The following is a 24,384-nucleotide window of genomic DNA, read 5'->3' as shown; positions in this document are numbered from 1 at the left end:
ATATGTCATATTAAGGGTTATGCATTATGCATTAGCTTTATTAATAGTAGGCCTTAACTTAGCGAGGTCTTGGCCTAGTTGCACATCTACACCACTCACCCACCCACAGGAAATGGAACAAGACCACAGAGGAGCAACTCATCAACACCCTCAGCAACTCACCATCCCTGACACAACAGATGTCAGCACCTCAGCACACAACCTCAACAAATGGATCACCGATTGTGCCAACACCCTAGCTTCTCTCCGAACAACTACAGGGAAACACATCACCAAGAAAGCCAGCTGGTTCACCCCGCACTCCAAGAATCAAAGAGTACCTGCAAGAGGATGGAGAAGAAATGGAGGAACAGCAAATCCCCAGAAGACCTTTGCAGTCTTTAAATTCACCACAAGATCCCACCATGGCCTCATCAGATCCACCAGGAACATAGTCCTGCAAGACTGCATCAACACTACTACACACAACACAAAAGAACTTTTCAGTGTCATCAAAGAATTCATTAAAGCCACAAGCTGAGACTACTAACATCCCTCCATCTCAGGACCTCTGGGAAAGACTAGCCATCGTCTTCCATTGAAAAATCAAGGACATCTACGACAGCTTCGGACCCCAAGACTTCCCAAACTCACCTATAATGCTCCCACCAGGATCCACTGAACCCCCATGGCTCCTGCATGCCTGGACGACCGATGAGACTCACTCCATCATGAGCAGAATACATTCCGGAGCCCCTACTGACCCCTGCCTCCACTACATCTTCAACAAGGCCAGTGCCTTAATCGCACCCGAGCCTGGCAAGACCATCAACTGCTCCTTAGAGTCAGCAACTTTCCCCAAGGACTAGAAGCACGCCGAGATCTGCTTGCCATTGAAGAAACCCACAGTCAACCTAACAGATCTCAGGAAATACCACCCCATCTCGCTGCTGCCCTTTGCAGCTAAGGTCGCCTAAAAAAGCAATCAATGATCAGCCCCATCAAAACATTGAGAAGAACAACATTCTGGACAGCTTCCAATCAGGATTCAGAACTATCAACAGCACCAAGACTGCCCTACTCGATGCCACAGATAACACCAGCTCCCTCCTCGACTGTGGCCAAACAGCAGCCCTCATCCTACAAGATCTTTCATCTGCCTTCGATACAGTGTCCCACTGCATCCTATGTGCCGGACTCCACACAGCAGGCATACACGGCAAGGCCCTTTGATGGATACACTCCCTCCTGACAGGCTGAACACAGAAAGTCAGGATCCTGCCACACCTGTCAGAACCTACAGAAATCAGCTGTGGAGTACCCCAAGGATCCTTGTTGAGCTCATGCTGTTCAACATCTACATGACCCCGCTCGCCCCAATCGTCAGGAACTACGGTATGAACATTGTCTCCTACGCTGATGACACCCAGCTGATCATCTCCCTAACTGAAGAACCCTTACATGTCAAGAAGAATAACAACAAGATGGAAGATGTTGCCGCCTGGATGTAGGAGAGCTGCCTTAGGCTAAACTCAGAAAAAAACAAGATCCTCATCCTGGAACCATCCTTCTCAGCCTGGGATGACTCCTGGTGGCCCTCAACACTCGACAGTCGCCTCCCCACACCCACAGACCATGCACAAAACCTTGGCATCATCCTCAACTCAGCGCTCTCCAGGAACAGACAAGTCAACTCCGTCGCATCCACCTGCTTCCACACCTTCCGACTCCTATGGAAGATTTTCAGATGGATACCAAGTGACTGCTGCAAAACCGTGACACTTTGAAACTTTGATCACAAGCAGACTTGACTACGGCAATGCCCTCTATGCCAGAACCACCAAGAAGAACCTGAGCAAGCTGCAACAGATCCAGAACACCACTGCCAGACTCGTTTTGAACATCCCCTGCCGAGAATACACCACAGAGACCTCCACTGGCTCCCCGTCGAGAAGAGGATCAACTTAAAACTCCTCGTACACGCCTACAGTGCCCTCCACAACATCAGACTCAGCTATCTCAACCACTATATCACCTGGTACACCCATCCAAGACCTCTCTGCTCTTCCCAGCAGTCGTTCGCCACTGCACCCCGCACAAAGAAGTCCTTGGAAGTTCGTTCACCTACCTGGTGGTAAAAGGTTGGAACACTGCCCCTGCAACTCAGAAAGTCACCATCAATACCTCAATTCAGGAAGGACCTAAAGACCTGGCTCTTCGACCTAACCTTGAGGACATACCCCACAGTGCCTTGAGACCCTATGGATGAGTAGCATGATTTCAAATAACTGATTGATTGATTGATTGATCCCATTATGGAATGAAAGAGCGAGAGAGAGAGTGACAGGACCATGGGGGAGCCTGAAGACCCCAGTGATCCTAGCAGACTCCCCAGGTCCTCAGGAAGTCGGCATTGCTCCCACAAGCAGGGAGCTGCTTTAAAAAGCAGCTCCCTGCTTGTGGGAGCAATGTTTTAATCTATTTTCCTGCATAAATATTTGCATGCAGGGAAACAGATGAAAACACTGCTTTCTGCCAGCGGGAGCTATTTGTACCGCAGGGGCCTTGTAAATATGCATCTCATTTCCCTGTCCTTAAAAAGTGAAAAATAACATATAGGCGGTCTAGGGGGGCAGTGAAACTCTGCACTCTTAGTCATGGAGGTGGATTACATATGTTGACCCAGGACCAAAAATGAGACTTTTGTAATCATCATTGTGGATCTGCAGAATATCTGCAAATTTGTGGTGCTGAGAAAAAAAGATTGTTTTCCAGCATTACTTTAAACATCTCCCTGGGAGGGCCAGGGCCATGGGCACAATAGTTTGGATTTTCTAGGCAGAGTATGTGCAGCCCCAGGGATCCCATCCACCGGGACTGGTATTTTTGTAATGGGAAGGAGTCACTCCTTCTCCAAGCCTTGAAGAGGCCTTGGAACTCCATCCTCTGGGGTCAATAATTCATAGAAGGGGAGAGGGGCATGTGACCCCAATACCTGAGCTGTTTCTGGGACTCTGGAAACTCATCCCCGGTACACTGTAGTTTTCTGCCCAGAGGAGTTCAGGCATACTTTGTGTGCACTTTGCCAGGCAGGGAACAGAACTTTGCTTCTGCCCAGGTGGGAGCAGTGCAAAGTGCAACTCCAGCCAAGGCAAGAGCAAATTAGTGAACCTGGCTCCCACCAGCACCCAGTATGGTGTGGGCTAGGAAGCCAGCAAGGGCTGTGGGAGCCTTCAGGCTACTCCTACTGCCCCCAGTGAGGAGACCCCACATGGATACCAGGGCACCAACCAATAAAGTAAGTGGTCAGCTCCTGAAAGGAGATCCGGCAGGGACTTCTTGGTACCTGAGTTCCCTCCACGGCTCCTAACAATATCATGTATGTGGGTGTTCTGGGTGGGCACTGGGGCACCAACTTAAAAAATCTAAAATACTCTAAATCTAATCTAAATCTAATCTCAACTGAAAAAAATGCCAACTTTCCCTATTGTGGTGTCTGGGGAGCCAACAGAAGCCATGGGGGCCTTGGGATACATCCCGCAGCCCTCAACAAGTGGATATTAATTATTCACCATTTCCCTGTGTGCTGGTGTGCCCCTCAGAGTCAGAGCGGGACCCAAAAATCTCCCTCACCAAGGTGGGGCTGGGGGCATTGAGGGATTTGTTTTTCTGGTTCAGAAGCTAGGAGGGGTGGCACTGTGACTCCAGAGTGCCGCTAACATTCAAAGTGATGGACCAGGGCTGATTTGGACATCCCAACCGCGTACCAGGCAAGGCTCACGAGTGCACCGAGCCTGGTGCTGTTGACCTGGCAGAGCTGGCCCGGGGACCGAAGAACAGCAGGGGCTACATATTTCAAGTGACTTGTGAACAAACCCCCCACCGACTGCATGGCAAACGGGGGACATACACCCCAAATGGCAGCCTGAGACACTTTCTGAGGCCACAGAGAATCCCTAAACAGGAGATGATAGTGACACTAGAGCCAGAGTGGGCCTCCCAATGACAGGCTGAGCTGCAACTACTCCAAGTTGGTGAAAGTGACAAGGAGCTGACAGGCCTTGCAAGGGAAGCACCAAGTTTTACCGGAGTCATGAAACAGGTGGCTGGGACTGAGCCCTGGAGGCCACAGGGATAAGAGGGAGTGAAGGCCAATGGATCTGGAAGGCCTTACTCAGCTACGGGGGCATAGGTGGCTTGCCCAACGGTGCCTGATCAACCTGCCCCCGCTTTACATCCTCATCCCTGGCACAACCCCCAAATCGCTTCTATACATGACCAGCATAACCATGTGGAAGGTGGCCACACAAGAGCTGGGGCCTATGCCAGGAGCCCAATATCCAACCCAACAATGGGTCAGGCCAGAAACCACACATCTTTGCCCCACCCCCAACCAGCTTCTCCCAGAGACCTATGGTGTCTTAGCAGGGCCTGGATCACTGTGTCACTGGTGGGGCCAAGGATCAGCAGTTGGAAATGACTGTTTTTGCTGCCCAGGTGGTTGACCCTGGAGCAAGCAGGTCAGTTCCCCACCACGCTGCACATAAGTACTGCTCAACACAAAGAAACAAGGCACATGATGGAGCCTGGTACCCAGCAATCTTCCATATACCATGCTGCAGAAAGGATCCACTGTGACTACATATGATGGGCTGTGAGAGAGTCCTGCAGGGCCAAGCCAAGATGGTCAAGTACATGGACCACAGAGGGGGATCAAAGGGGAGCCTTGTGTGGAGAACAGCAATCCGGGGCCTCACTAACCAGCGATAATACCTCAGTGATCCTCCAAGCTATCCAGGACTCCTAAACTGCACTAGAAACAAACAAAAAAGGATGTCAGTATAGATGTGGCCATACTATGCTAGGATCTTCGCCAAGCGGTGGACCATGTAAGTGAAGCAGAAGGGAAAATATCGAAGTTGGAGGACACAGGGCAGGGGCTAACCTCGGAAGTGGCTCGTCTGACTCATACAATAAAGACTCTGCAAGATCATGCAGAGGACACTGAAAATAGAGCCCTCCATAAAAACCTCCACTTTACTGGATTTTCGGAAGGAGTAGAGGGTTTTGCCCCAGAGAAATTCTTGGAGCAATGGATCCGTTCATGTATGAATCCTGACAGTCTATCCTCCTGTTTCATCTTAGAGTGTGGGGCTCCACTTTCCCTGTTGATAACCTGCTTCTTGAATTATAGAGACTGTGATACTGTCCTGAGAGGCGCAATAGCAAAAGGCCAACTGATGTTCCAGTCGGGATGAATTTTTATCTTTTCTGACTATTCCGGACTGGTCCAAAAGCAATGCAAAATCATATGAGCTGGTGAAAAAAGAATTACGTGCCCCCAACTGTCCTACATACTCCTCTACTATGCCAGACTGCGAGTGCCTTATGAAATTGAATTTAAAAATGTTAAACTTATAAAGCACATCATACCAGCAGGTGTCAAAAGACTGTTTACCCAGACAGCCCACCATTTGAAAGACAGCAAGACTATTTGTTGCTGCAAGAGAAGAGCCAGGTTTTCAAGTTGTTTCAAAGGCCTCAGAAGAAGAAATACCCACAATATTAGTGGGCAGGGAGTTCCACAAAAAGAGCGTCCCCCACCTCACTTTCCGAAACCTCAGAACCTCTACCTTTAGAGAGGTAGACTTCATTTGTCTCTTGGGAATGCACAATTTAAAGGCTCTTCTCAGGTAGAGAGGTCCTTGACTGTGAAGAACTCTCTGAACCAAACACAGAGTTTTGAACCTCACACATTTCAAAACAATTAACCAATGCAAAGATTAAGGCCCTCATTACAACCCTTGCGGTCGGTGATAAAGCGGCGGTAATACCACCAACAAGCCGGCGGTAAAAAAATTGAATTATGGCCACGCGGAAATCGCCAACACAGACAGCCACTTTAACACACCGACCGCCACGGCGGTAGCAACAAGCACTGTGGCAGTAATCGGCAACAACCAGACGGAAGACAATGTTCCGCCCACTGTATTACACTAGGCCTATCCGTCACCTTTTCCGGGGAGGTACCAAATACAACATAAGCACGGCGGAAACAGATCTTAGAAGTCAAAGGACTCACTTCTGGAGACTCAGGGAAGAGCCATGCTGCCATGGAGCCTGAACTGCAGGTGTTCCCCATGCTGGTCTACCTCCTCCTACACCAGGAATACCAACACCGACGATGACGACCACGGTGAATACTGCTGCCTAGTACACAGGGGAGGGGGGAGGAAAAAGAGAGTGACACACACACTTAACACACAACACCTCCACCCCCAACAAAATACACACAAACAGATGCAACAACATTACACATCCACCCTTTACCCCTCATGAATAATGCAAGGAAAAAAGGAAGTGATTGAAGTGAGTGTAATAAGATAAAAATCTAGAACTACTTCCTCAAAATTCAAAACAGTATTTACATATATACAAATGAAGGGACACTGCCCAGTCCATAATGTCTGTGGGCCACAGGGCCACATCACATAGGCCAAGGCCCCAACTTACTCCTGCATCAAGACGGAGAGAACACTGCTGGGGCATCAGGTTGAAAATACACAGGCACCTCAGGGGGACAGGGAATGGGGGGACACATCAGCTGGAAGATGGCACAACACCACTTGTCCTGGAGGGGGCAACATGCCCTGTGCGATGTCCTGGGGAGTGCAAGGCCACAGTGTCTCAAGTGGGTGGTATAACCCCTGCTTGGACCTGGGGAGTGCAAAGCCACAGTCTCTCAAGTGGGTGGTCTGCCCACAGCTTGGTCCTGGGAAGTGCAAAGCCACAGTCTCTCAAGTGGGTGGCTTGCCCACTGCTTGGTCCTAGGGAGTACAAGGCCATAGTCTCTCAAGTGGGAGGTTTGCCCACTGCTTGGTCCTCAGGAGTGCAAGGACACAGTCTCTCAAGTGGGTGGTTTGCCCACTGCTTGATCCTGGGGAGTGCAAAGCCACAGTCTCGCTAGTGGGTGGTTTGCCCACTGCTTGGTTTTGGAGAGTGCAAAACCACAGTCTCTCAAGTGGGTGGTTTGCCCACTGCTTGGTCCTGGGGAGTGCAAGGCCACAGTCTATCTAGTGGATGCCTTCTTCCACTGGTTCTGGAGGGAGTATTGTGCCCAGTGTGCTTCATCCTGGCAAGGAGGGGGTGAGTGGATGCCTTCTTCCACTGGCTCTGGAGGGGGCGTTGTCCTCAGTGTGCTTCATCCTGGCAAGGAGGGGTTGAGTGGATGCCTTCTTCCACTGGTTCTGGAGGGGGCTCTGTGCCCTGTGATGCAGATCTTGGGGAGTGCAAGGTCACAGTCACTCACCTGGGTGTCAGACCCACACGATTTGCAGTGGGCAGGATGCATTACACTCCATGGAGGCAGGACTACATACTGCCCACCGGTGGCGATGGCTGCTCAGTGGTGGCAGTTCCGGTGCTGGTGTCGGTGCTGCCAGTGGTGGGGGAGGCTCCAGACTGCCCTCTGCAGCCTCGAATGGCTGCCCACCAGGGCTGCTGCTGCTGGCAGTGGTGCTGGTGGCGGTGCTGGTGGCGGTGCTGGCAGTGGTGGGGGGAGGCTCCAGCCCATCCCCTGCAGCCTCGGATGGCTGCCCACTGGGGCTGCTGCTGCTGGCAGTGGTGCTGGTGGCGGTGCAGTCGGCGGTGCTGATGACAGTGGTGGGGGGAGGCTCCGGCCCTTCCCCTGCAGTCTCGGACGGCTGAAGCACCATGGTTGGAGTTGGGGGCTCAGATTCAGTCACAGCACCAGACCTCCTGTCCCTCCTGCCTACAGGGGCAGGCCCTTTTCCCTTGCCCTTGCCATCTGGTGGTCCCTCCTCGCCCTTGCTGTCTGGTGGTGCCTCCTTGCCCTTGCCATTTGGTGGTGCCTCCTTGCCCTTCCAAATGTAAGCTGGTGGTGCCACCTTGCCCTTCCCCGTGTAAGCTGGTGGTGCCTCCTTGCCCTTGAGAGCTGGTGGTACATCCTTGCCCTTCCCCTAGGCAGCTGGTGCAGGCACACTGCCAGTGCTGAAGGGTGTCTCCTTTGAGCCTCTCACACCTGCAGTAGCTGCCGAAACTACGGTGGCTATGGACTGGGTGGCTGAGGTGCTAGCCTGGGTTCTGCCCACCCTGGCCCGACGTGAAGGACGGGAGGGAGGAGTAGGGAAGAGGTCAACGGCAGAGAGGAAAAGCTTCTTAGGGACACTGGGGCAGGAAGAGGGTGAAGGTTTGGGAGTGGAGGAAGAGGGAGTGGTTTTAGAAGGTGTCTGTTTGCTGTGTTTGGGTGCAGGTGCATGGGCTGGATGCTGTTGTGAGGTGGATGGCTGTTGGGTGTCTGAGTGCTTGCGTTTGTGTACTATGGGAGGAAGAGGCACAGACACTGTAGGAGAGGACACACGGGATGTGGGGGTGGTGACTGCCAGTGAGGGGCGTGTAGTGATAGGCGTGATGGTGATGGAGGCAGTGGGTGTGGATGTAGTGCATTCAGGCATGAGTGAAGATGCTACTGGGAGGGAGGTGGACGACGAGGTGGAGGGAGACACAGTGGAGGTAGTGGATGTTCTTATGTCAGCATCTGGAGGGTGTTTGTGTGAGTGCCTGTGGGATGATGTGTGGTGCTTGTGTTTGCCTGAGTCACTCCTGTGTGTTGTCTTGGGTGCATGCTGGTCTGAATGTGTGCCTGGGATAGGTTGGGATTCAGGGGAATGGGACTGGGCAGAGGAAGTTGGAGTGGGGATGCAGGAGACAGGAACAATGGCTGCCATCAGGGAGGAGGCCAGAGCCTGGAATGATCTCTGTTGGGCCGCCACGCCAGAGTGAATGCCCTCCAGGAATGAAGTTGTTTGTTGCAAATGCCCTGCCAGGCCCTGGATGGCATTCACTATGGTTGCCCGTCCAACAGAGATGGATCGCAAGAGGTCAATAGCCTCCTCACTCAGGGTAACAGGGCTAACTGGGGCAGTGCCTGAGGTGCCTGGGGCAAAAAAAATGCCCACCCTCCTGGGTGACAGGCACGGGAAACTCGCTAAGGGGCTGCTGGGAGGGTGGTGCTGGTATGGGGGTGGCGGCTGTACCTGTAGTTGGGGTGGCCATAGAGCTGTCCGACACCACTAGAGAGCTGCCATCGGAGGAGGTATCACTTTCAGAACTGTCCCCTCCTGTCCCCGCCGTGGAGCTCCCCTCACCCTCCATCCCACTGGTGCCCTGACCGTCAGTGGATTCAGCCTCCTGGGCCCTGTGGGATGCAGCTACCTCCGTCGGCGGTGTCTCTGCTCCTCCGCCCGATGATGCTAATGCACAGAAGGACAGGATGACAAAACAAAAAGGGGGGTAAGAGACATAGGATACACTTGGTCAATGGAAGTAACAACACCACCATTGGTGTACACAACACACAAGAAACAGCCCTATGCACTAGGCAATGCACTACCAGTCACAATGCTAGTCACTGGGCCATGGACAGTAATACCTAACGCCAGTTGCAGCATACCTGAGACCCACAGAGACCTGCCCAGTAGTGGATGCCCACTAGCTTGGTTGGAGTTCATCAGCCCCTGCCCAACATGGAACCTACCCTGCAATGTCCGGCCTGGCCTAGGGGCACCAACAGGTGCACATTCCCCACCCAGAGACCACCCCACCACACGCAAGTAGTATATTGGGAACTGTACTCACCCCCTCGTGGCTTCTGTGATGCCCTCAAGCACCCATCCAACTCCGGATAGGCCACTGCCAGTATGCGGAACATCAGGGTGGTCAGGGTTCGACGGGCACCCGTTGCTTGTTGGGAGGCCATCCCCAGCTGGGCCTCCGCCATCTTCCATGCCCAGCGTCTCAGGTCCTCCCACCGTTTGCGACAATAGGTGCTCCGCCTGCCGTAGACTGCCGTAGACTGCCGCGGTCCGCACATCCTTGGCAATGTCACACCATATACCCTTTTTCTGATGGGCGCTGACCTGCAGAGGAAATACACGTAGAAAAAGGGTATCAGTCATACCGCCTGGCCTGTTACACAAATGACCCACCATATCCCTTCCATCCCCTTATGCACATACATTGCCCACCATACATGCAAAACGCAGCCCAGCACCCCTCAACCACCCGCCCCTTACACAAGGCCCTCACATACAGCACTCCATGCATTCATGCCCCATGCATTATGCTCACAGTGCACTCACCTGTTGGTCTGGAGGCCCAGACAGCATTCGGTACTGGGATACGATCCCAACCACCAGTCTCTCCAACTCCGCAGCGGTGAAGGCAAGGGCCCTTCACCCAGTGACACGAGCCATAGTCGGTTCCAGACACAGGTCACAGCAGCACTTGCTGTTGAAGGTCAGGTACCAAGTGAGTGAACAGATGGAAAATTGCGGTCAGGGCCACGGCGGTGTGTACCGTCACCGCCGGCGTACATCACCATTGGCTACTGTAATCCATAGGGCCCAATGTTAACCAATGAGGAGTTGCACGGCTGTACTCGACCGCCTCCTGCAACGGCGCACAATGTCATTGCCATTACCTCATTTCCACCTGTCCATCCACACAGGACAGGCGGCTGCCATTTCAGGGGGGAGGCCATGGCACCTAACTGCATCACAGCACACATAGGCACAATTTGGTCCTATACATCAACATACTGTTTCTCTCACAACATGCAATGCACTGTACATTTAGGAAATGTTGAAAACGGACCGGATGTTCATCGTTTTGCCCCCTAGATTACAACTGCTGAGGATGAATAGGAGATGGAGACATCCCACCGTGTACAGGCCCCAGGTGGACTTGGCAACAATGGAGAACAGGCACATTATCCTCACCTACAGACTTGACAGGGCCACAGTCACAGAGCTGTGTGCCCAGTTGGAGCTATCCGTCACCCCACTGGGATCTCCCCCTTGTGCAAGTCCTATCTGTGCTCCATTTCTTGGCACGTGGCTCCTTCCAAGTGACAGTGGGCTTGGCAGCAGGAATGTCTCAGCCAGTGTTCTCAGTAGGGCTGACCAGAGTGTTGTCTGCCCTGATTAAACACATGCACAGCTACATCGTTTTCCCCCAGGTGGAGGATTTGGCCACAGTAAAAGCTGACTTCTATGCAATGGGACATATCCCCAACATTATTGGGGCAATAGATGGTACACATATTGCCTTTGTCCCCCTCCCCCCCTGGAGAAATGAACAGGTGTTCAGAAATCGAAAGAGCTTTCACTCTATGAATGTGCAGATAGTGTGCCTGGCGGATCAGTACATCTCCCATGTGAATAAAAAGTATCCTGGATCTGTGCATGATGCCTTTATCCTGAGGAATAGCAGCATCCCATATGTGATGGCTATACTCCAGAGGCACAGGGTGTGGCTATTAGGTGAGCCCATGGTCCCCACCCAGTATATGTTGGTGTGTGGGTATGGGGTTGGCCCTAAGGGTTTGTGTCTGGCTAACAGGTATCCCTCTGTATTTGCAGGTGACTCTGGTTATCCCAACGTCTCATGGCTACTAACCCCAGTGAGGAATCCCAGGACAAGGGCAGAGGAACGTTACAATGAAGCACACGGGCGAACAAGAAGAATTATAGAGCGAACCTTTGGCCTCCTGAAGGCCAGGTTTCGGTGCCTCCATCTAACAGGTGGTTCCCTGTGCTACTCACCCAAGAAGGTGTGCCACATCATCATGGCATGTTGCATGGTGCACAACCATGCCTTATGTCACCGGGTGCCTTTTCTGCAGGAGGATGAGGCTGGAGATGGGCATGTGGCAGAGGTGGAGCCTGTGGACAGTGACAAAGAGGAGGCAGAGGATGAGGATGTGGACAACAGAACAACTATCATACGACAGTGCTTCCAGTGACACACAGGTAAGACACTGTAACCTCACCTTCCATTGCTGTTTTGTGTAGTGAATTTTCTCTGGCTGGCTGCTGTTCCCACTTCTGTGGCCACCTACTGTACCCTTTAACATGTCTCTTTGCAGATATTTGTGCCCTACTCTAGCTCCTGGTGTATTGACATTACAGGTCATACCTATGTATACATAACTGTACAGTCTATTTGCAATGTCTACAGATTGTTAAACAAATACATCCTTAAATCATTTGACATACTCCATACTTGTATTTTTCCAAGGGTGTTTATTTCAGTGCTGAGAAATAAATGGGGATGTGCAATGGGCTTGGGTGATGGTGGAGGTAAGTCCAGGATAGAGTTCAGTCTGTTGGTATCACAGGTGCATTGTCCAATGGGGCATAGGAAGTGGAGCAATGGCAGTTCAAGGTGGACAGAGTGACATAGTGGGACACAAGGGTGACAATCAGGAGAGTCCTATTTCCTGGTGGGGGTCTTGGTTATGTTCTCTGGCTTCTGCCTGGATCAGAGGGACTGTTTGCGGGGTGGTTCTCCTTCTGCAGGGGGTGGGGTGCTGGTGGCCTGTTGTTCCTTTGGCAGGGCCACCTGTCCACTAGTGTCAGCGGAGGTGTCCACTAGTGTCAGCGGAGGTGGAGGGCTGTTCATCGGTGTGGCTAGTGGCAGGGGCCCCTTGGTGTGCCACTGCCTCCCTCATGGTGTTGGCCATGCCTGCCAGCACCCCTGTAATGGTGACCAGGGTGGTTTGGATATCCCTCAGGTCCTCCCTGATCCCCAGGTACTGTCCCTCCTGCAGCCGCTGGGTCTCCTGCAACTTGTCCTGTGTCTGGCCCATCGTCTCCTGGGAATGGCGGTATGCTCCCAGGATGTTGATGAGTGCCTCGTGGAGAGTGGGTTCCCTAGGCTTGTCCTCCCCCTGTCGCACAGCAGTCCTCTCAGCTTCCCTGTTGTCCTGTGCTTCTGTCCCCTGAACCTTGTGCCCACTGCCACTGACCCCAGGTCCCTGATCATCCTGTGTTTGTGGGGTGTCCTGTTGTCCCTGTAGTGGTGGACACACTGCTGATTGACGTGTCCTGGGGACAGTGGTATGGGGCCACTGGGTAGTTGCTGTGGTGGTGTTTCCTGAGGGGAGAGGCTCTGTGGTGGTATGGGACTGTGCCTGGGTAACCGACTGTTCAGAGATCCCTGATGGGCCAGGTTGGTCATCCAGATCCAGGAGTGCAGAGCTACTGTCATCACTGTAGGCCTCTTCTGTGGGGGTGGACTGGATGTTGCTGGCACCTCCTCTCCGGTGACGTTGTGTGGGGGACCTGTGGGTATGGAAATGCAGTGTTATCGTTTATGCGTGTGACATCTTGTGCATGGGTATGTTGCCCTCTATGGTTGATATTGCCATGGCAGACTGGCCTTAGTCTGAGTTGGCATTTGGTTGTCTAAGTGATTGTCTCTAGTGTGCTTGCAGTGGTGATGGTTGTCCATTCAGGTCTCTGATGGGTGTCCATGCATTGGTGTTGCATGCAGGGCTTGGTTGAGAGAGGGGTGGGTTGTGATGGTGGGGTATGTGGGAGGTGGTGGAGTGATGGGAATGAGGGTAAGGGTGGGGGTATGTGATGGCATGCAGGTACGGGGTAATAGAAATAGAGATTTGACTTACCAGAGTCCAGTCCTCCTGCTACTCCTGCCAGGCCCTCAGGATGCATGATTACCAAGACTTGCTCCTCCCATGTTGTTAGTTGTGGGGGAGGAGGTGGGGGTCCACCACCAGTCCTCTGTACAGCTATCTGGTGTCTTGCAACCACAGAACGCACCTTTCCCGATAGGTCCTTTCACCTCTTCCTGGTGCCATCCCTTGTTCTGGGGTGCTGTCCCACAGCGCTGACCCTGTCCACGATTCTCCGCCTTAGCTCTATCTTCCTTGCAATAGATGTCTGCTGCACCTGTGATCCGAATAGCTGTGACTCTACCCAGATGATTTCCTCCACCATGACCCTTAGCTCCTCCTCTGAGAATCTGGGTTGTTTTTGTGGTGCCATGGGTGTAGTGTGTGTGCTGTGTGTGAGTGTGTGTGGGGTGATGTGTTAGGGTGTGTGCTGTGAGGTGCGTGGATGGTGTACGGGAGATGGTGTTCTGTGGCTCTGGTTCTGTGGGTGCTCTTGTTGTGGCTCTCTCTCAGTTGTAAATTGTTTGGAGTCGGACAAGGTTGTGGGTAATGTGGGTGTGTGTTTTATAGTGGTGTGGATGTGTGGTGTGTGTATGTGTGTCAGGTGAGTCTATTTTGAATTGTCCAATGTGGTGTTGTTTTGTATGTGTATTTTGAGCGCAGCGGTATGTACCGCCAATAGTTTACTGCGGTTGAATGCCCGCCGCGGTGATTCGTGGGTCATAATGCTGTGGGTGTAGTTCAGTTGGCATGACCGTGTGGGTTTTGGTACTGCCAGTTTATCACTGACCTTTGAGCTGGCAGACTTGTGTGTGTGGCTGTATAGTGGTGGATTTCTATGTGTGGGTCATAATACGGGTAGCGGTATAACACCGCGTTCGCGGTATGTTGGCGGCAGTCAGCATGGCGGTAAGCAGCACTTACCCCCAATGTCATAATGAGGGCCTATATTCCTCACATTTGGGCCCAAGGGGTGGTCCCACTGGTCCCCCCCACATGGTTCAGGGGGTCAGGGTACCCCCTATCCTGTTCAATTATACTTCATTTGTTTAATTTTCATCACACAGGGACTAATTCTTTGTGTCCTGAAAAGGCAGCCATAACATTTCTCTAAATGCTACAGCCAGCCCATTATAGTGCGAGCTCCCACAAGAAGAGGTGGCCAATGGGAAAATAAACCTCCCCCGGCTAATGTAGATGGCTATATTTCTTGACACAAAGTTTCTCAAAAACTACTAATAGGATTTATGCCAAATCACAAAAAGCACACTTTTTGGATCAGGTTCTAGCTTCTAGCTAAATTTGGTGTAATTCCGTTCAGCCTTTTCAAAAATCCATATGGAAATGTAGTGGGAAAACTGTGTTTTGGGACCCCGCCCCCTTATTTCTTGCCCCCTGGTTGATGAATCACCCCAACACTTATCAGGAAAGAGCTGGAATAAAAATATAATTTTTTTGGAAAGTTTTTTGAAGATTTGGCAAACAGCACCACAGTTATTAGCAAATCAAAAAAAACATTTGCTATGGAAACTTAGCGCCTGATTTAGAGTTTGGCGGAAGGGTTGCTCCGTCACAACCGTGACAGATATCCTGTCTGATGAAATATCAATTCCAGTATATCCTATGGGATTTAAGAAATTGAAGAAAATCCAAATTTGTATATCTAGGGATCTGAAGGATTCAAGACCACTTCTGATCTAGTGCTAGATCTAATTGGTTGTCAACGTTTCAAACCGGGAAGTGTTGGCAGTCATCTTGGGACTCAGCTTGAGCAGAGTCCCATAAAAACATGTAAAAAAAAAGAAACAGGGCCATGGCACAGACACCCTGACCCCTTAACTTTGGTGCTGGGCTCCCACATGGACTCCGACAAAGAAAAAAAAAATGTTTGGTCATTTTTGCCACGGTCTCCAGCACTTCAGTTTTTTGATGCCCCGGGTGGGCCAAGCCCCAGGGGCATTGTTTTAAAGTAACATACCCCTGCGCCCCTGTAGCCCTGAGAACCATCACCTTCCTGGGGCAATGCTGAAAATTTGTGCAGGGGCCGAACATTTTTTGATTCTGTGGGGAGGCCCACCGGTCTACCCCACAGCCCCGAAGACCACCCAGGGCTTCAACTTATTGGGATGTGGGGGGACATGTGGTCCCCCGCAGACCAGCGGACCACCACTTCCCTGGGACTTTCATCAGAATTAATGAGGGGGCCGCCCGGCCCCCACACAGCCCTGGGGATCACCACCTCCCCAGAGCATTCATAATATTATGTACGTAGGCGCATGTCCCCCCACAGTCCCGAGGATCACCACCTCTCTGAGGCTATATTAAAATTAGTCATAGGGGGTCAGTTTCGGACTCCATTAGCACCAGGGACCACCACCTCCCCGGGGTTCTTTTTGTTGAAGGGGGGCCACACGGCTCCCCTTGTGGAGACTGATGGCCTTGGGGATGGTCACACCCCAGGGCCAGCTCCTGTATGTCCTGGGGTGCCCACCCCTTAGACATAGCTGTGTTCTGTGTCAAAGCTGCAGCCAAGATGCAGCAAACACTCTGCTTTGTGGCAGCGGAACCTGTCAAACAGGTCCTGCTGCCACACAGCAGAGTTTTCATCTCTGTTCCCTGCCCACAGATATGCATACAGGGAACAGGAGATTAAAGCATTGCTCCAACAACCACGGAGCTCCCACTTAAAGCAGCTCCTTGGTTGCTGGAGCAATGAGTTCACGGGGGAGACCTTGTAGCTCCCCCGCAGTCCCAGATAGCCTGTAAAGGGCACATATTTTTTTTTTTAAATCATCAGGAACCACAGAGGAGACTTTGAGGCTTCCCCTTTGGTCCCAGATAGCCCATAAAGGGCTAAACACATTTTTTTAAAATAACAATAGCTCAAATGTGAAGGTCACGGACCTTCACACTGAGCATTAATGGTTCAAGTCCAGGTGTATTCCTGGTAATTCTCCTCCTTTTTTAATTCAAATGTTTAAGGCTCATACTGAAAGGTGATCTTACTCTTTAATTGACAAATACATTTTTCTTTTCAATTTGTGCAGAAATATCTCATTCTAAAAATATCATCCATCAAAGCCTAAAAGATTATTTATCTTTCCATCTCTTTCTCTGTCTCTCACTCTCTCTCTATCTTTCAATCTCTTTCTCCTACTCACACACCCATTCAGAGCCTCACTCAGCCACTCACAGACCCACTCAGACACTCATGCACCCACTCACACACCCACTAAGACTTTCACACACCCACTCACAGACCTGCACAGACACTGACACACCAACTAAGACACTGATGCATGCACTCTCACACCCAGACACTCTCACAGCTACTCTCATCCCAAGATACATCCTTTTACAACTCTTCTCACACCCAGACAGACTGGCCTTGGTTAACTCCCACCTTGCAAGGCCAAAGAAGTGTGCGCAGTGTGGGATTGGATGGTTAGGGGTGTTGGCTGCAGGGTCTGGCTGCAGGCCAGACCCTGTGGGCAACCCCTGCTGCACACTGATGAAGGCCGTGCACGGTGCAATGTTGGACGCTTATAGGAGGTTTGCCTCAGGGCACGTGCGTGTCAGGAGTTGGATTAAAGTGTAGTAATGAAAATGATTATACGTTAAACAAATCCAAAGAAATTCATTGAAAAAAACAAAGATTATAGGGGTGTTATAGTTAGAAAATAGAATTTAGAAAACCTGTCAAAATTCACTTAAAAAACTAAAGGTTACAGGGACGTTATACTTAGGGTCACATTTTAAATGTATGAAACCATAGAAATTGACAAGTTATAGTTAGAGTTATCTCGAGTAGCTATAACTTGTGCCCTAGGGAAAGTATAACTCGACCCTTCCACAGCTTTTTTTATCACAGGATCAAGCAGACAAGTTCTCTGAAACATGTTGTATTGTTGCTGTGCTGATAAGAGAAAATAAATACAAGTTGCATCTGAGGAGAAGTGGTAACAAATGTTTTTCTTTGGGAACACGCAATATTGGTGAATGCTGAAGGGAAGCAAGATTGATATATACATATATATATATATATATATATATATATATATATATATATATATATATATATCACCTAGTGGTCATCGCCACTATGTAGTTATAGTTAGGACCTAGTTTGCATTGGAAGACCGTTTTATTGTTTTGCCAATAACTTTGGTGCCGCTTGACGAATCTTCACAAAATTTTCAAACTTTATACGTCAGTGAGTTCAGCCAAATTTGGCAGAACGCTAGCTCTTGGTCCAGAAAGCATGCTTTTTGTGATTTGGTGTAAATCTATGCAGTAGTTTTTGAGGTATTGGAGTTTAGTAAATACAGATACCTAGAGACGCGGATCTTCTGCGGATCCAACTGTCCCTGAGATGATTCTGATTGCCTTCACTTCAACAAGGAAGTTAAAACATTTTAGAAAGAGAAAAGGAGCCAGGCTAGGGTCACCCTGAGCTCCTATCCTTGGTCTAGGTGTCCCTCACGGAGCCTGCCAGGGCTAAAAAGCATTTTTTTAAATCTCTGAAAAATCTAAAACTCAAGATCTGCTTTTTTCTGAGAATTTAAAGAAAAAATGGCTGGTCTCCCACTATTTTCTGTTATTTTCCCCCCTAAGCGGGCCAGGTTCTGGGGACATTTGGGGATTTAAAAAGGAGGGGGGGCGCACAAGGCCCTACTCCTAGGGCTAATATTAGCCCCGGGGACCACCACCTTCCTGGGGCAATTATGTTAAAATATACTGCCGGGACACACGCCTCCCAGTGGACCACTACCTCTGAGGGGCAAAAATATTTAATTGAAATGGGGAGGCCCATATGGCCTACCCACAGCCCCGACGACCGCCTCTTCCCAGGGGCTATATTTGAAATTTTTGCAGGTGGGGCCCTTATGGCCCCCCCCTGCAGCCCCAGGGTTCGCCACCTCCCTGCAGCAATTGATTGCAATTAAGGGGGCGCTCCATGGTACCCCTACAACCCCAGGGGCCTCCACCTCTCTGGGGCTGAAGTCCCATGATCAAGAGGGGTCCGTTGCAGACCTTGGGCCCCAGGAGCCACTACCTGCCTGGGTCTTCATTAAAGATTGGAGGGGGTCCTTTCTTAGAGCCAATATTGGCCCTGGGGACTACAACTTTCTAGAGCCGCCTCCTGCTATGTCCCAGGGTGCCCACCCCTAAGGCATAGCTGTTAGCTTTTAGATGGCAGGAGCTTTGACAGCTCCCGCCAAGTCAGAGCAAACACTCTTCTTCCAGTGGGCTAGAGCTGTCTAAGTGCTCCCAACGCTGGAAGTGGAGGTTTCTTCTCTTTTGCTGCCCACATGTCTGCGGGCTGGGATAGAGATTAAACTATTGCTTTTGCACACAAGGAGCTGCATCTTTAGCAGCTCCCTGTGTGCAAAAGACAATGCTGGCTCCCGCAGGAGGAGAGGAGCCAGCGGGGACCGCAGGGGCCTTGAAGCTCCCTCTGTGGTCCCATTCCATAAAGGGTGCCCCCAGGCCCTGGGGGATGGGGTTCCCGAAGCAAAGATCTGCCCAGAGAGGCGTACTGCGAAGCCCCCTTCCTCTATTTAATGAAGGCCAGGCCCCAGGGTATGGTGTCCCCGGGGCTGAGATTGGCCCGGGGAGGGTCCCGGGGAGGGTGGCCATGCAGCCTCCCTCCTCCATTTATTTATGGCCGGGCCCCAGGGAACTTACAAACCTACTCGCAGAGATATTCTCACACCCACTCTCACACCCAGAGACTCCCTCTCACATCTACATCTAGTCTCACACCCAAACACTCCCACACCCACTCTCACACCCACATAGACCCTCTCACTCCCACCCTCACACCCAGGCAGACACTATCAAACCCACTCTCACACCCAGAGACACCCTCTCACACCTATTCTCATACCCAGAGAGACAGGCCCTCTGGCCAACACCCGTCACATATTGTCGAAGGGCATGAGCGGTGTGGGGATGGGTGGTGATTGGAGGTTGGCAGAAGGGCCTGGCCATAGGCCAGGGCCATGCGCGGTGGTGGTTGGATTAATGTAATGAAAATTAGTTTATGTTAAAAAAACATAGTAATTCACTGGCAAAACCAAAGGTTAAAGGACGTCATAGTTAGGAAATAGACTTTAAAAAAACATTTGTTTTGGACCTCACAAGGCCTGAGGGCCTGGGGGAAGGGTATCCCTACTCTGCACCCTTATATTTTTTCCTTTTTAAACTCAGGACATAGGACGAAAGGACTGATGTTAGAGCTTGGCAGATGGATATCCCATCCACCACATTCTGATTCCCATAGGATATAATGGGATTGTAATACGTCAGACAGGATATCTGTCATGTTTGTGATGGAGTCACCTCATCTGTCAAACTCTAAATCAGGCCCTTAGACCCAGAGTCCTAAAATGGCTGCCTTTATCATTTTTCCTCTTCTTGCAGGCAGCCAATCAGAGTGCTCTATTCTGTGGGTTCCTGACTCCCCAGAAGCAAATTGGTCCTAGGGAAACAAAAGCCAGCGGGCCAATCAAAATGCTATATTTTTTTTTAATTAGGTTCAAGGGACTCTCACAAGAGTCCCTCAAACCAAACTATCCAGAAAATCAAATATTTTAGGTTCTTAATATCTCAAAAACTACTGTATAGATATACACCAAATCATAAACAGCATGATTTCGGAACCAAAAACTAGCTTCCGGCAAAATTAGGTGTCATTCTGTTCAGTCATTTTTGCGATATTGCTTTCTGAAAAATTCTATGGAAACTGTGTAGGGAAATTTGGATTTGGGGCCCCTTTTTTCTCACCCATTGCTTTGGGGATCACCCCAAAACCGCCCAGGAAAGAGCTAAGGTAGATTACCTTTTTGTTTGGAAACTTTCGTGAGGATTTGTCAAACAGCGCCAACAATATTAGCAAACCAGAAAAACGTTCTTTCTATGGAAACGCAGCCCTAACTATAACTACCCAGTGGAATATATGTATGCACTAGAGTGTAGATTTAGTAAGACCTATATTAGGAAAGAAAATAATGTATAATGTGGGACAGTGTAACTTTTTGCTGAAAGGGTTTTGTGTTTACATTATTTATTTTTAAGCATTGGGGAGAAATCATTGACTGGTGCTTACATCAAAGATGGACCTGAAAGGGTCAGACTGTCAGTTGTGCTGATTAATGCTCTGAGATCAGCACTGTCATTGGGAAAGCATTTTTAAACAGCACTGTAAGAAAGATGACATGTTTTGTTACCCATCTAAGTCACTTTTTTAAATAGTTTTTGAGGAAGGAAAATATCCTGCAAATTAATTCAGCACTATGAATTATAGGAAATAATTCACCGTTGTATTCCCTTTTCTGTGAAATACATAGTTTGAAACTACTGCAAACATTTAATAAAGATGCTAACCTATGTAATATATAAATATATAAATGCATTTAAGTATTGCTAAGTATCTGGAATGCCAGCACATATTTTCTCCCAGATGTAATATTGTAAATAAAGCGCATTCGAACAGTCACCTTAGTTTATTCACGGGCATTGAAGTGTTTACGATTGTTGGTGCGATCAGTGCTGTGTAACTCTAGACAAGCATTTTTTTGGATTATTGTCCTTCATCAACATAGAGTAACAGGTGGGTTTGGAGTGCTTTCAAATGCTGCTCACGTTTTTTTCAGATAAAGAATCAATCTTAAAGTGCCTTTCCATCAACCGAGGCCTACCAGGCAGTACCTCCAAGGAGGAGCCAATCAAAGGAGGATGGGAGCAGACAGCCTGGCATACCAGAACACATATTCTCTCAGATGCATTATGGCAAACGGAGTGCACAATAACAGTCAGTTTGGTTCACTCACAAGAATTAAAATGTTTGCCGGTGTTGGTGCAGCCACTGCTGAGTGCCTCTGGACATGTTTCTGGATTATTGCTGTCTGTCATTAACAGAAGGTAACACATATGTTTAGGAGTACTTGGAAATACTCCTTAAAGTGCTCTCATGTTAAATACCACTTCTAGGGTGCTTCAAAAAACAGGGTTAGGGAAAGAACAAGAAGAACGACTGCAGTAGAGAAGTATAGGAAAGAGTGGAAAATCAATTATTAACAACTTTAATTGCACATTAATTATATTTTTTCAGTGAATTTCAAAGGTTTTAAACATGATGCTATTAGCAACCGAACTATAAATTAAATTTAGCCTTTACATTTTCCAGTGATTTTCTGGAGTATTTTGATCATATTCCAATTGAACCTGTTTATAGACCTTAACCTTTGTTTACAGCTTAACTTCATGTTACACAGGTTTTGGCGGTGCATCCTAGAGAAGAGCTTCAGGCACTGTGCTAAACTTGTAAAGAGCAGTTACCTCTACAACACATGGGACCCAACTCGAAAAATGCATTTTGCAGTACTTACCTCATTGGTGCGTGTATCTGCAAATGGCCGACACACACACACCCTCCCTGGTGCAGGGCACGATCAGTAGCTGACACCAGGGAGGATTTTGTTTTAAATCCTCTGTTTTTTTTTTAACTCCCTCTGGAGACTCGGAAGAGCATCTGTGTCTCCCTCCGCTCCCCCTCCCACCCATCTGTGACATCAGCATGCTGCGAGGCACGCTGGCATCACAATTTCCCCACCAGAACAGCGGAGTGGACCAGGTGAGTGTACTCTCCCCTCTCCGGTGGGGAAAAAAGGCCATAAGGACCTCCCCTGATTGCTGGCGCCATTCCCTGGGCATGGATCAGATCGCGGCTGCAATCCATAGTCAGGAAACGGCCCTAGGCACCAGGGATCTTGTTTGGCGGAGAATTGCCCCCCGTGTCAATGGGCCAACACCCCTGTGGATGCATTGATTAAACAAAAAAACACTGGTTGTCCCCTGGGGGGCGATCACATCCCCCCAAACGAATAAAAAGGTGAATTATTATGTATTTTTTTTTTAAATGGCAGGTTCGGCCTCCTGACACAGGCTGACTCCCTTTGGGTGCCATACTTCAAAAAAACAAAAAATAATGGTTTCCTCTGGGGGGGGGGGGGGCGGTTGGGGGCAGTGGCACCCTCCCAGGGGATATTTAGGAAAAAATTGACAGATTCTTTTTTTTATACATGTGTGGTTTGCCTTGGGGTCGAGATCCGCTCCAGGCAAGCACACATAGACAAAAAAAAGTGAAATAGAGAAAGACTCTGTCACTATCTAGCTCTGCGAGGATAGCACTGTGCTAATCCTATGCTTAAAAACTTTGCTAGATAAGCAGACATTTGAGGTGAGCAAATTTAGAGTGTCGCTGGTGTTGCAGGCTGCTCCTTACTAGCTCTCCACCTACAATTGGGAACTTCCCAGAGTTCTCCTTTGTTTTTTGCATAATTTATGCGTCATTCTAACCTTGAAAGGGCCTTGGTTTGACTTATACTGGGTGCTCCATTGTGTCTGGACAAATCTATACCCCTCTGAAGAGCTCTAATGAGAGTAAAACACGTGTCAGGAGTTGCTTTAATCATTCCAGGTTGGCTTGGACGGTGTTTGACCAGTCCAAAGCTGTAATACTGTGCCTGGAGTGGTAAATGGCTTTTGTCATTTTACAGCTCGGCGAGGATGACACTATGTCAATCCTATGCTTAAAGATTTTGCTGTACAAATGGCAAAAGACTTTGTCACTATCTAGCTCGGTGAGGATAGCACTGTGCTAATCCTATGCTTAAAAACTTTGCTAGATAAGCAGACATTTGAGGTGAGCAAATTTAGAGTGTTGCTGGTGTTGCAGGGTGCTCCTTACTAGAGCAGCTCTCCACCTAAAATTGGGAACTTCCCAGAGTTCTCCTTTGTTTTTTGCATAATTTATGCGTCACTCTAACCCTGAAAGGGACTTGGTTTGACTTATACTGGGTGCCCCCTTGTGTCTGGACAAAGCTATACCCCTCTGAAGAGCTCTAATGAGAGCGAAACACGTGTCAGGGGTTGCTTTACTCATTCCAGGTTGGCTTGGACAGTATTTGACCAGTCCAAAGCTGTAATACTGTGCCTGGAGTGGTAAACGGCTTTTGTCATTTTACAGCTCGGCGAGGATGACACTATGTCAATCCTATACTTAAAGATTTTGCTGTACAAATGGCAAAAGACTTTGTCACTATCTAGCTCGGCGAGGATAGCACTGTGCTAATCCTATGCTTAAAAACTTTGCTAGATAAGCAGACATTTGAGGTGAGCAAATTTAGAGTGTCATTGGTGTTGCAGGGTGCTCCTTACTAGAGCAGCTCTCCACCTAAAATTGGGAACTTCCCAGAGTTCTCCTTTGTTTTTTGCATAATTTATGCGTCACTCTAACCCTGAAAGGGCCTTGGTTTGACATATATATATATATATATAAAACCACCAGTGATTTGGAAGCACACCGGCATCCGCAACCAGGAGTGTTTATAAATAAATATATATATGTATATATATATATATATATATATATGTGTGTGTGTGTTCTAGAAATAGATTCTCTCTTTATAGAAAGAGATCTGACTTTTGTCTATTGGGAGTTTTGATGCCATAAAGTAGCGCAGATGGTTTATATGTCTGCTGCAAAAGATAGCTATGTACTTAGCTTAGTGGATTAGTAAAGCCAGGTGTTACCTCTGCTTTAAAAGAAATTTAATGCATGTGAGAGGGGGGCTATGGAGAGATGAGGGGCACTTTTACTGAGTGGTAGTCAGGGAATTTGAACAGGAGGTCATGGGAGTACCAGAAATGATTGTCGCACTGCGTGCCGCCAGTGCTAAAGGCTGTGATGATGGATTTGTGGTAAGGTGAAGTAATTGTGTGTTTTTGGTTTTTTTTTTAGTGTTATTTGAGAATCTGCTGATTCAGAGAAGAAGCAAAGGTAAGGTGACTGATATTTACTGTTGCACACATCACACAAACACACCCACAAGCAGTTTTGTGAC

This window comes from Pleurodeles waltl, chromosome 1_1 (genome assembly GCF_031143425.1).
Source record: "Pleurodeles waltl isolate 20211129_DDA chromosome 1_1, aPleWal1.hap1.20221129, whole genome shotgun sequence".
Lineage (NCBI taxonomy): Eukaryota > Metazoa > Chordata > Amphibia > Caudata > Salamandridae > Pleurodeles > Pleurodeles waltl.
This window is presented reverse-complemented; position numbering follows the sequence as displayed.